The sequence below is a fragment of the Vipera ursinii genome, assembly GCF_947247035.1.
Source record: "Vipera ursinii genome assembly, chromosome: 1".
In the NCBI taxonomy this organism is placed as follows: Eukaryota; Metazoa; Chordata; class Lepidosauria; order Squamata; family Viperidae; genus Vipera; species Vipera ursinii.
Window position 1 is genome coordinate 110,071,623 of NC_139512.1, and position 11,363 is coordinate 110,082,985.

Below are 11,363 nucleotides of genomic sequence, written 5' to 3' on the forward strand. Positions count from 1 at the left end.
TGCGTCTGTGTGCCATTGCACAGAGCAGGGCTAGCATGTAAATAGAAGTTGGGAGGGCCTTGTGCTCTGCATAATAAATAAACAGGGCTATCGAGGTTTGCCCACCTGAAAGGGTTCTTATATCTAAAACAGACAAAGATAATAAAGATTGGGTTGCATTTACTATATTGTACTATAAGCAAATGAGCATATCCTACAAATCCAATGAATTCATTTCCTGGTGAACTCAAGAATATGGAGGATTATAGTTCCCACGCTGTCTGTGATCAGCATGTTTTGCAAATCAAAACACTCATGTAATCACAGCATCATCTTGAGGTTAGTAAATAGTACTACAGTCGCTTTTTACTTAAACAATGAACTACATTGGTAAGTAAATTTCAACTATATCAGCAAAGGACAGTTTGCTTTTTTTTTTGGTGGCTCAGCAGTGATCAAGAAGTAGTATTTTAGTGAGGTCCATTGTTTGCATATGGTTAAGCTATCACAATTAATGACTTAATTGGTGTAACAGCTTGGAAACCTCAGAGGCAGTTGTAGTCACATTGGAGACAGTTTACCCTTCACCAGTAGGTGAGTGGAGAGGTAGACTGACAGCCTGAAGAAAGCTTGAACGCAGTCTAAATTTGGTTTATGTAGAAAACCACATGTAGGACTTTCAGTAATTACTATGTAAGTTCAGCAGATGCAAAATGTACTTGGCACTATAAGTTGCCACTGACTCTTTTACAACACCATAAATGTATTGCTCTGTGAAATGCTACTGTAGGAAAGCATAATGCTTCTATTCTAAGCATTAGCCACTTGCTGCTGAGCTGCTGCTTCTGCATACCATGTTAAGTGCAAAAATGACTGGGGGGCGGGTCTGTTATCCACAATCACACTATTGAGGTCAGTTCTCGAACAAGAGCAGCAAGCAGTTGGATTCAGAACCGTGAAGCAAACACACACTGGTGTATAGCTTTATCCCCCACTCATTGTTAACAAAATTCTGACATCAATATAACCAATATACGTGCATGCATAGCATGATTTCCCACTTCATGAATGTGTGACTGGGATTAATCTTGAAATAATTTCAGGCAGTGCTTTTTTTGTAAAAGAAAAAGGTGCCAGAACTCCCACACATCATACAACCCGCCTTGCCTACGCTACAAGGTTCCATCCAAAAAAGGTGCCGGAACTCCGTTCTGAGCGTTCTATGAGAAAAAAAGCCCTGATTTCAGGACACTAACACACACTAGACTTGGCATTTTAAATTGATCCCTCCGATCACTTTTTTCTGTACTATCTAATAGTTTTATTATTTCATGTACTATATCGATCTGTTGAAATTTTTGTATTTCTTGATTTTGTTGTTAAATTGCATAAATAAGTCAACTTTTTGTAAAAGGCTTTTCGGTTTGTTTTACTCTTCGCCTTTTCTGTTTGCAGCGGACCAGACTGTGACTTGGAAGGCTTTCTACTGTGTGTAGCATGGAGATGGAGGCAATGTGAAAAATAGAATCAAATGGATTCGGGGAAAGGAGAGATGGGGGTGATGTCTGCAGGCCCCCCCCCAAGGGCTCCACATGGACAGTTTTAAAAATTCACCAAGGCCTGCAAGGAACTGTTTTATTGTTTAAATTCCCCCACCCCACCCCCCTTTTTTGCCTCCCCCCCTTCCTGGCAGTGTGTACAAAGCCACATAAGGAATTGCAGTTAAGTTATTATTTGGTGGTCTTGACACTGGTTTTGCCATCTCTGTCATTGTTCCAAGGGATTGAGTGTTTGAAAGGAGGCTCGTGCAGGGAAAGACCCATCTTTTGTTTCTTCAATCAGCTTGAGTTCAGCTCACCAAGAGCAAAGACCGGGTGCATCTGCAGGCGGACTGCTTTCCCACTTTGGTGCTCCGAGGCATGTAAGACAGGGAGCAAACTCTGTAATTCCCAGCTGGGAGGGCTCCATCTGAAAGAAGGCTAGCTGTTGTCAGCAGAAGACCGAGTCTCTTTGGAAGGCACAGCCAAGAAGATTCACATGTCCGTCATTCCATTTGGGGGGAGGGGGGAGGGGAAAGAAAAAAAAAACGCTCTGTTTCAGGAAGTGGGTAGGAAAGGCATAAAAATGATCCCTGTAACTGTCCATGGAACATTGTTCCACTTGTCTCCACCCACTGATTTATCTCTGTGTAAACAGGGAAGGTAATTATGCCTCTCTTACTTTTAGCTAATATTGTCTCCCCTGTGCCAGAACAACCCCGTCGTTGTCCTTGCAGAGAGAAGATGGTCAGTCTGGTGGACATTCTCTTCAAGAGTCCTTGAGAAGGGGTGGAGGGAAAGAGGGGTGCCAGTTTTTAGATTTGCCTTTTTTTCTCCTTCCTTTTTATGGTGTTGGGAGAACGTGTAAATATATGAATTGTCTGTACCTGAACCTGTTGATGGAGATTGAAGGATCCTGGATTTTCCAACTCTGAATTGAGCCCAACCTTTGCTCGTTCCGTGCTGCATCAAAGGGAGACAGTCCCTCCTCCGTATATCTTTAGGGGGCACGGGAAGCTTTTTGTATTTTATTTTCCACAACCTTTGTGTCTTACAGGCTGACTGGGAGGAATTATCCAGTGGGCAAGAAAGGGTGACTTGTATGTAGGCTTTCCTGTTTGTTGTTGGCATGGTCTTTCCCCCCCCCCCAGCCTCCCCAAGATTTTTATGCTTGTTGCCTATGTCAAGGCTGTCTTCCCTGGTGTGCTTCTTGCAACATTTGTGTACTAACTTGGAGGTGGAGCTGGTCTTGGAAACATGGGAGCCTGTTTGCGTGTTCCTGCTCCTCCTCCGTTCTCCCTTGCAGCCGCTGTGCCTACGTAACTGCATGCACAGCTCCAAATCCTGCTGTCAGGGAACAGTTCCTCTGTATTTCTGTGACTGTACTTGCTAAGCTCTTCTGGTAAAATACCACAACTAGATCCTCATCACTGGCTGAATTAAAGAAAACCAGCCTAATAATTAGATAACAAGCATGATTTTTTTAAAAAAAAACTGTTGGGAGTATTACAGAGAACCCAAACCTAGCCTTAAATGTCATTAAAAGCGATTTTGTTCTCAAAAGTGTTGGTGTGCAAACTGTACCTTTTTGGGTTTATGCTCTTTTTCTTCAAACTCACTGTACTACGTGTCATCCCTGCATAATACCTCAGGATGAAAATAGTTATCAATATTTAAACCCCAAGAAACAGCTTCATTGTCCGCGCATTTTTGCCACTGGAACATATGTCTTAAAAAGTAAAAATTGGTTCGTTTTTGTTAATTGTTTAAAACGGGGCTTTTCAACCAGTGGTACGGGTACCACCTGTGGTACATTGGCACCTGGCAGGTGGTACGCGACCATCCTAGAAAAATGGTAGCAGGGGAGGGGAATGAGCTGAACCGGTGCCAGCACTGCACAAGTCTGAACGAGAGATGGCTGGAGTTGCAGGGCTGTTAGGGCTCAGCGGAAGCGCCAGGCTCCAGCTGGAACTCAGCGCTGATCCTGGTGCTTCTGCTGAGCCCAGAAGAAGCGCTGATCAGCTCGAATGTTGCAGCATCTCCAGGGTCTTGTGATTCAAATTCAGATGCTTGACAACTGATTCATATTTTTGACAGTCACAGTGTCCCAGGGTCATGTGAAGTGACCAACACCTGCTGCAACCACCCAACGGGGGGGGGGATAAAAAACAAACACCCCCCCACCCCACTTTTTTCTTTTTTTGGTCAAGTTTCTGACACCTTGCTAGGCGACTGGTGATATTCGGATGTTGCCATATCCTAAAAGTGGTACAATGGGTGAAAAAGTTGAAAAGCCCTGGTTTAAAATACCCATTTCATTTCTGGATGAATTTACTATTTGATCAGGTTTTTCTCAACATCCTAGATCCAGGCATTCATAATAGCAGGACGGCTTATTGTAGATGTTGACCAGATATTGGGAGAGGCCTCTGTATTTATTATAATGGTGCTATCAAAATGAAACACTGAAAATGGTACCACAGCATCAGCTCTATAGGCAACTTATACAAAAAAACTTATCTCAAGGGGGTTTTTTTCCCCACAAAGGGTTTGCAAGTTGAAATAGGAGCTTGATCCACTGATTTCTACCCGTACAGTTCGAAGTACAATTTAACTCAGCTGTAGATCTGAGATGCTTTCTAATTTGTTATAGAACCTTAGCAGGGTAAGGTGAATTTTAACAAATTGATGATAACTGCACTTCTATCATAAAGTAGATGCCCAGGAATGTCCTAAGGACAAACTATAAAGCACTAGGATTTTTCCCCTCTGTTAAAATAGCCCATCTTTTCATGGGTTATGAGCTAGCTAGCCAGAGAATTTGGCTAAAGTAGAAAGGCAGTCACTTCACAAATTCTACTCTTGGAGCTTGGGTTCCATTGTTGCTTGTAATGGCTAACAAAATTTAAGCATCTGTTTACATGAAAAAAGGAATGTCTGAATTAAGGCATTGAAATCTAATTAATAAACCAGATTATTAATTAGGTTTATTAAGTCCAATATGTTGTGGCTCTTAAAACAATTGCCTGTTAACAATGCCTAATTATCTGCTACAATGCAACCTCAAAAGGGATTTTTCAGCACATATCTTTTCTCAGAACTATCATTATTGGTGCCTGCGCTATGGCTCATTCCTGGTTTATTGGCTGTACATTTGGGCAGATAGTAAGTAACACGAAAAAAAAAGCTTAGTTCAAAACTAAAGTAGGCTTTGGAGCTTCCCCTGTGTATTTTAAGACCACAGTATTTTTTTAATGTTTAATTAAGGCATAGATTTAACAGCCTCAAAGGTCTTATGCTATTAAATTTCAGCAGGCAGGGAAATTCTATCTTGAGATATTGGAATGCTGTTAGTTCATTTATTTCCGCCACTGCTATGCCCTTGTAACTGAAGAACTTTGGTTATTATTTAATACGATAAAACATTTTTTAAATGGTACAAAGGGCAAAGCAGTTAAAACCACTATTGAGTTCTCATTAACTAATATAGCCGATTTTACAGTGCAGCACCTGCAGGGCCGTGGTACCTATTCCTTGGGACAAAAAATAGCTCTAATAGGCTACTATGGTAATGTATGTTTTATACTACAATTCTTTGTATCTAGGATAACCAAACTTCAGATTTTATGTCCTTTTTAGTGTTTTTTTTAATGATTTAATGTGTTGGCAATCTGCACCAACACCACCCACCTCATTTTTCAATCTCTAGTTAGTTCATGAAAACACTGGTGCTGGGCTTTTTTTTAAAAAAACAACAACAACCCCACAATGATAGCTTTTGTAAACAAATTGCATTGTTACATAACAACCATCCAAATTTGGGAATCTCTTGTTTCCTTGTGTTTCTGTAAAGGTAAATCAGTTGTATTGTACATAGGATTGCAGTCTCAAAAACCTAAGTCTATCACCAGCACAGAACATTTGCACACACACAAAAAAATGTATTTTGGGGGGAAAAGCAGCACGTGGGTATCGTAAAAGCACACCTGGAGTTAAATACATTTACCTGTATTATACACTATCCAGGCTTATTTGCAATATTTTAACTTACAAAAACTGAAAGAGCGGATTGATGTTAAAAAATAGGGATACCACATTTTGACTACCAAAGTTTGGCAAATAAATGCAGAAAATATATAAAATGACTCAAAAGAAAAAAAAAACCATGAATCTATCTTTCCAAAGTATGTGAATTTTGAAATTATATTTACAGTTGAATGAAGCAGCAAATAGTATCTGGGAAATTGGTTTTATCAAGGCTTTTCTCCCCTATGTAGGCTCACAGTACTTTCCTATTTACACATTTTAACTTCTGTTCTCTGTAGTTTCAGGAAACGGGTTTTTTAAAATATGTTTTGCTAAACGTGCCCTTATCTTCTGTAAGTTAATTGTATCAATATAAGTGTGATTTTACACAGCAGATCACAGTGGATTTGCATAATATAGTGGATATAAAACGTCTACACATCCTTATTAAAATGCCATGTTTTGAGATGTAAAAAAAAAATCAGACCAAGATAAATCACTCGAGATGTTTTCCCCCATTTTTAATACAACATCATATACAATTCAATTGAAAAAATTGAAATATTTTAAAGCGAAAAATAATAAAAAAATTAATTTGGTTGCCTAAAGATGCACAGCCTTAAACCAATAACTTCATTGAAACACCTTTTGATTTTATTAACAGCATCCAGAAGTCTTTTGGGGTAAGAGCCTATCAGCTTGGCACATCTTGCCTTGGGAATCCTTGCCCATTCTTCCTTGCCAAAGTGCTCCAAATCTATCAGATCCAGGTCCAGGCTTTGACTGAGCCATTCCAAAAATCTGGTGAAGCCATTCGTTTGATTTGGAGGCATGCTTTGGGTCATTTGTTGTTTTGAAGCGTGAAATTCATCTTTAGCATTTCAGCAGAGGCCTGAAGGTTTTGGCCCCAACTTGATACTTGGAATTGTTCACAATTCCCTCTACCTTGACTAAAGCCCCATTTCCAGTTGAAGAAAAGCAGCCTCAAGGCACAATACTGCCACCACTATGCTTCACTGTGGGGATGGTGTAATTTTGGTGATGTGCTGTTTTTTTCCACCAAACACACTTTTTGGAATTCTGGCTAGAAGGTTCAAGCTTGCTGTCAAGAGAGTATAGAATACATTTTCTCACACATGCTTTTGTCATAGTTGACGTAGGTTTTTGCAAAACATAGCTATTTTTTTCTTTGTAACCATCTTTTCCATCTTCCATATTCCAACAATGAGATCCCTTTGATGGACTTGATCAGAGTAATTTTAATTGATGGCAGGTGTGTACTGAGTACTATTTAATTTCAGTGTGAATGCGATTGGTTAATTCTGAACACAGGGACATCCCTACTTATAAGGAGGAGGTGCACACACTTATGCAACCCCTTTTTTTAAAAAAAATTTCCTTCTAAAAGATTTCAGTTCCAATTGAATTGTACAGCTTACATGTTATATTAAAGGTGGAAAAAACCTCTGAAGTAATTTATCTTGGTCTGATATTTTTACATTCACCAAACCTGGCGTTTTAACAGGAGTGTGTAGACCAGGGGTCTTCAAACTTGGCCCTTTTATGACTTGTGAACTTCAACTCCCAGAATTCCCCACGCTGGCTGAGGAATTCTGGGACTTGAAGTCCACAAGTCATAAAAGGGCCAAGTTTGAAGACCCCCGGTATAGACTTTATAGCCACTCTAGGTACTTGTCCACAGACCATACTCTGCCATTTTTGTTGGTGCCCATAAAAAGTTGCTGACAAGAAAAGAAACGGCATTAAGCCGTTGAGTACGCAGTTGTATGCAAAAGCTGAAAAGAAGCTGAGTGTTCCCACAAACGACAGTTTGAAACACACAATTCCAGCAGACCATAAAATACTGGCAGGAAACAGAGGAAAAAATATTACAATGGCTTTCAACAGCCCCCCAGACTTGAATTTTATTGAAAACCTGTGGGCAGATTTCAAGCATGCAGTCAACGGAGGGAAACCTAAACATATTTCTGAGCTATAAGAGTGAAGAAAAAAATTAAGACGAGAAGGGCTTTTAGCTGTCTACAGGAAATGCTGGGAAACATGTTATTTCTGGCAAAGGAGTTGAACGGGGATCAAACTTGTGCACCTGCCAGACCCACTGGTGCCTTGATCTTGAATCATACGGGTAATAGGCCTTCAAGTTGTCAGAAAGGTAGGTTTACCATTGCAACATTTAGAGATTGGATTCGCTAATGATCCCAGGTACCTAAATCTTTGCACACAATTGTAAAACGTATTGCATGGAAGGGATTTCAGATTAACTTTTACACAGCAGATGTATTGTTACAGGGGTCTCAAATGTTTATTTTCAAGCTGGGGAACTTGTCTATGGAAATGAACAACCATTATTGTCCACCAACAATTATCTAAAAAAAATTCCACAAAGTATCCTGATCAGGTTTCAATTCTTTCTCACACAGCTGTGAATTTAACGGTGGAATTCTTCATTTATGCCATATATTTGTAAGGTGGCTTTCCTGCTGCTGTGGCCAACTGAGCTCAGGCTAAACTCAGTAGTGAAACCCGAGTTTCCAGTTGAAATCAGCATTATCATTCACGGTTCCCCATCTGGTGAGGGAGAAAGCAAAGACCTTGCTGCCATTAAATGAGACTAGGAATTTTGCTATTGTCACGTGAATGATACAACTCTGGCCTTTGCAGAAAGTGTCACAAACTATTATCTTTCTACAGAATAAGCCTGAAAACATGAACATTGTGCTGACAAGCGTGTTTCATTTTATGATTTCCAAGAAAATGTTTGAATACAAATATAGCTGCAAACAACGATCCAACAATTTCCATTGCAATCTTTCCTTGCAGCCTCAGCTTGTCTGCAGTGCGGTTATAGTGGATTGTCACATGGCTAAATATTGTCACAACCCAAACTCTTGTTAATCTAAATCCACAAGATGAGCAGGAATGGATCACACTTGGACCGCCATCCCTCCAATGATGGCATTTGCCCCAAAACTTTGCCCCAAAACTGAGCGTATCAGAGGACTGGCAATTTGCTAAAAATTCCCACAGAGCAAGTAAAGAATCCACATGCAGCAATTTGTTCTAAAGTCTGACAATTACAACCATGTAAAACACCCACTTTTCAATATCCTGTACAATTCTTTTGGACTTGTTTTTTAAAAAAAATGAATTATTCTGCTTTTACCTTCTCCCAAGCAGACACAAAAGAAAATGACGGCAAGACTACATCACACAGAATTACCAAGGGAACTCTCTCTGGTGTCAAGAGTAGTTGTTAACATGGGACATTTTAGGGTGACAGTGGCAGCAGAGCTATCAAAGTGCACAAATGGGGCTATCTACTGGGGCATTCCAAATCTCAGCAGTGGGAAAGTGTCCAGAATCCAGAGCTGAATCCCTGCCTCGGGCCTGCACTATTCTGATCCAAGAATTGGAGCTGCTCCACCGAGATAACATTAGACTTCAAAATGAAATACATATTAAATCACACACACTGCTTTAGGGAATCAGGGGCGGAAGTTGTTTTCCTGAGTTTCTGAAGGAATACTGTTTCTCCTACTGAGGAACATTTAGACACGCTTGGTTCAAGGGCTGATCAAATGTTTGCTTCCGTGCAGGAGCTCAGCTGCTTTGCACTAACAGCTTGCTACACCTCCTCAAAGTGATGATGCCTCTTAATGCTGGCAGAATACCTTTTCTATCCCAACTAGCCTCTAGCAATCAAATCTCCCAAAATAGGGCTTGTATGATTAAACCTCATGATCTCACTGGAGTGCATGGGTTGGTTCTTCTTAACATCCTAATCACAGTACATGTAATCCTCATTCGTAGGCACTCCAGCTGAATTCCCTAGCACAAGAGCACGCTTGAGGATTACTGAACATTTCCCTGGGATATTTGACTTGTGTTGTGGTGAAACTATTTTAAGATTTGCTTTATCCTATAACCCACAAGTTAAAAGATGGTTGGACAACTGCAAAGTTTGACTGCTCCCTTCATATCACTTGCAAACTGGAACATCACCCCAGCTTTGGACACAGTTCCAATATTGTTCTCGTAGGACATACTTGTTGCTTTAGAGTGGCATGGAAATAGCATTAGGTCCATTTAATGCTTCTTTCCTTTTGCAAAGGCTGCTTTCACATTATCTTTGGAACAAATGGAGAAAAGAGTAGGAGGAAGAGTAGGAGGTGAAAGATGAATAGATGGATTGGGCATTCAAAGGATTAGGAGAATAACTAGGCATTACTCTTGATTTCCAAAATAACTTAGATTTTCATTTCATTCATAGAAAGGAAATCTTTTTGGCCCGGAAGTTAAACTGGGAAGCCTTAAACGCTAGCTTCCGATTTTACTTTGGTGGCTGCACTACTAGAAAATGCTACATCTTAAAGCACATCTAAAACTATAGTTTATTCAGGTTTTAAACATCTGCTCAACTGTAATCATATGAATATCTTTTCATAATACAGTATGCAGTGTGTGATACATGCCTACACGTAAAGCTATATTTGAATTGCTAACATAAATAAGATGGGTACAATTTTAAATAATATGCACATAGATGAGTAACCTGTCTCATCCTTTAGGCAGTAACTACTTTCATTTAGGAAACAAATTTTCTTCTGTAACTTTACACAAGATTAATACCATTACATAAGATTAACCCAATAGGTTTGTGTGTATGTGTGTTGTTCTCTAGATTCAAAGTATTGTCTTCCCCAATATTAAAGAGAATACATTATGCCTTGAGAATAAGGATGTTTCTTTCTTGGACTCCACCTAAAAGGCATGCCGATAAAATTAAATTTTGTGGGTAAGTTGTTTTGGCATCTGGATTCGCTTCAAAGATAGACTACTCAATCAAAAAATGCTATAGCTTTTCAAGGTACGTAAGTAAATTATTTGTCTTCCTGTCATAGTCCATTCTTTCAAAGAATAGGAGCTTCTGGATCTCTTTCAGCTACAGTTCAACATTTTAGTAGGGTGCTTTGTTGTAGAGTTTCAAGTTTTTGGTCCCTTTCCCCCCCCATAAAAAGAGAGACAGACATTCAGACAGCAATATGGGGTAGCTTTTGTTTTTGTTCTGAAGGACATCAATATTTTCTATGAAGTAGCATTTGGAGAAGAGCTTATTTTTCTGACCATTAACTACTCCTTTTTGTAATTGGGAAAATGAATCAGCACTAAGGCAGTTTTGCAGAATGGGGAGTGTGTTAACATTGCAACTCTGTTGAATAAGGCCTGTGATATCAATGGTGATGGGCAGTTTTGTTTTTTAAACACAATTTCCTACCAGGTGCCTCTCTACTGAAAACTCAAGCTCTGCACCTGGCCTCACAATTCTGCAAGTCTTGCTCAAATACACTGGGGAGTAGCACCAACGTCCTTCTCCTATGTCTCTGGAAGAAAATCAGAAGACCACAGCCACTGAAGGGCCATAAGAAAGCCCTTAAAAGTGAGTCTCCAGCAGTCTGGGGCTGAAAAAGGTAATCAGGTTCCATTTTGGAGCAAGTGAAAAGATCCAAAATGCTTCGCTGGTATAAAATTTGCTTATGGACAAGAGTGAGAGATCACAAGGTAGCTGGCAAGCAAAGGGTGAAGGAGCGAATTTCGATTACCAGTTATGAAGCACTGAGGTGCACCGGCTGCCTTTCTGCAACACACACACACACACACACACACACACACAAAGAAGGGAAAACGCCCAAGCAAATAGGCTTTGCTGCCTGAAAAAAAAAACACCTGTATGTCTTCGACCTAGAGGAATGCCACTTGCCCTTTCAACAAATCTAAACCCCATCTTGTTCCAGAAATTCG

General features: G+C 40.0%; 1 protein-coding gene across 3 annotated transcripts in view; it reads left to right on the plus strand.

Annotated features, from left to right (window-relative positions):
- HRAS (HRas proto-oncogene, GTPase) overlaps window positions 1–11,363 on the plus strand; it is a 136,259-nt gene that overhangs the window by 66,548 nt on the left and 58,348 nt on the right. The window contains exon 6 of one of the 3 annotated variants that reach the window (XM_083373958.1): window positions 1,435–3,994. The exons of the other annotated variants lie outside the window; for them this stretch is intronic. The gene's annotated coding sequence lies outside the window, so the exon portion shown is untranslated. Of the gene's footprint in view, window positions 1–1,434; window positions 3,995–11,363 lie in introns of those variants that run through there. 3 annotated transcript variants of the gene reach the window in all.